The following is a 2550-nucleotide window of genomic DNA, read 5'->3' on the forward strand; positions in this document are numbered from 1 at the left end:
AAAGTTACTGGGGGAGATGTAAAGATGAAATAAGATATGGTAGACCCTACCCCCAGCCCTGAACTTATAAGCTAGTAGGAAGGTATTTCACATACATAGATAAACTTATAATATAGAATAAGGCACTGATGCCCAAGAGATATTCAAAGTACTGGGCAAAGTCTGAGGAAAGATAAGCATTGGATTAATTGGTACACAATTATACTTGATCCAAGCTGAGGTCCATTAGGAAGGGTCCATTCTGCTTAATAATTTAGGGGTACGTTAAGATCATATGTATCTTTATCAAGACACTTGGCAAATGAGAATGGAAAATATTTTATTGAGCGTTCCACCGATGGTATATGTGACTTTAAGAAGAAAGCCTATTTCATTGCATTTCTTGCCTTCTCAATGGTTAGGGGAGAGGGTGGAGGGAGGGAGAGAATTTGGAACTGAAAATATTTTTTTTAAAAAGGCCCTACCTGAAAAGCTGCTCTACATAAAAATACATAAAATCATAACAGTACTGTGAAAAATCTAAATACAGATTTCTGCCTTGCCCTGAATCACTTAGCTTCTTAAACAGGACTTCTGCCTCACTCTAATTAATAATAATAGCTCTTACTTAAAATCTGCAAAATACTTTTTACTCATTATGTCATTTGAGCATCACAACAATCCTTTGAAGGAAGTGTTATTATATTCCTATTTTACAGACAGGACTCAAAAAGATTAAAACAGAGAACCCAAGGTCACAAGTAAATATACGAAGTAGAATTTGGAGCCACATCTTCCTGGCACTAGAGTCAGTTGCTCTATCTGTAGATAGAGCATGTAGATAGCATCATGCTGCCTCCCATGATCTGACTTTTAGGTTCTTTATCAACAAGGTAAGGAGTTTATGGTTTTGTGGAGACAAATTTAGCCCTGGTCCTTTCCCCAGAGCCCTTGGAACTTCTGAAATGTATCTAATGGCCATGGACAAAGGCAAGATTCTTTAAAAATTGTGACATCAGTTATATCCCTTAATGTAGTTGACTAATCTTTTGGTTAATGCCTTTCATTGGTCAGCAAATTAGACCTTGCCTACATTAACAATTTTGTTTTAAGAGAAATCAGTTTATTTTGCTGATAGCTGCTATGTAGAACCATTATCAACAATAAACATTTATTAAGTGCCTACTATGTGCCAGGCTCTGTGCTAAGTCCTTCAGATGAAAAAAAAAAAAGCAGAAATATGGTCCCTACCCTCAAGGAGCTGACAAGCTAATAATATAATTATTGGAGGAGTCTGGAAAAGTTATATCATTTCCTTATATTCATTATTTTTGTCTGTAAGACTAATTGCTATTTGAAAAATAAGATGATGTTTTTCTTTCTTTCTTTTAACCTTCTTTCTTTCACTTAACAAATATTATTAAGCATTTTCTCTGAGTAGCACTTTGTACCAGATACTAGAGGAGAGACAAAGTTTAGATTGAACGTCATTTCTGGTCTCACAGAGCTCATAGTTTATCAGACAAAACACAAGAATGTAGTTAACTAAGGTACACAATACTATGTAGTTTAGTGCATTTGAGAGTTGTTGTAAAATGGCTTTGTCTTTTTTACATACGCAATTACACAATCATGTTTTTTAGAAATAAAGCTGCCTTTTCATTACACTTTGATTGGTGTTGATTTGTTTGTCGCATGGTTCAAATGGAGAAAAAGTCTTTATGATAGGTTGTTCCTGCCTGTACCTAGTGTGATATTGTTTCACTTTAAATATCCCAAATTAGGATGGTTTTTTGTAAAGTTTTTAAACCTTCACATGGAAACAGAAGAGGCAACTTTACAACAACTGAACAATATGTAATAAAATATTATAGGTTGCAAGCACTTTAAAGTGCTCTTGAACTATACTTCAAAGAAGAAAAAAGAAATTTCTTTAGTTGCTCACCTCCAAAGAAGTAGCTTGCATCTGTTTATAATTATACCCAACTCACAAATTTTCATTGAACGAAGTTAATGAAATGGAATTTAAATAAAGGCATTGATACATTGGTAACTGGTTTAATCATCTCTCAATTATCCATAGTAAGAAAAGCTTTGTAAGTCAAATCTACAGAATATTCAAATTCTCATTTCAATTAATAATTAAGAACTTCCTTCAAACATTAAGTATCTTATGAGAATATACCCGCAAGAAGCAAAAGTGGATGATTTGAGTTTCATCTTTGTCATCTGTTTTGCCAGCCTCTGATAAAGCAATTAGCAAGACAACCAAAAGAAAACAGTAGAAGGGAGAAGGAACAAAAGGATAGTCCACAAATGGAATGGTTAATTAGCACTGACTTTATCAAGTATTAACTGCAGAGCAGTACTAAGGGTCTAAAATGTGTAGGGATGGTTAACTTTAAATTACTTGTAGACTTACTAGGAATATATGGGTATGGCAGGATTCTGAATCATTCAGAAAGCATCATGGTTGAATGAAATGAACATGGTCTTTGGAGTCAGAGGAACTATATTTGAATTCTGGTTGTCATTTGCTATTTGTGTGACCTTAGGTAAGTCTCTGAGCTT

Source organism: Phascolarctos cinereus, unplaced genomic scaffold (genome assembly GCF_003287225.1).
Source record: "Phascolarctos cinereus isolate Bilbo 61053 unplaced genomic scaffold, phaCin_HiC Scaffold_4;HRSCAF=312, whole genome shotgun sequence".
NCBI lineage: Eukaryota > Metazoa > Chordata > Mammalia > Diprotodontia > Phascolarctidae > Phascolarctos > Phascolarctos cinereus.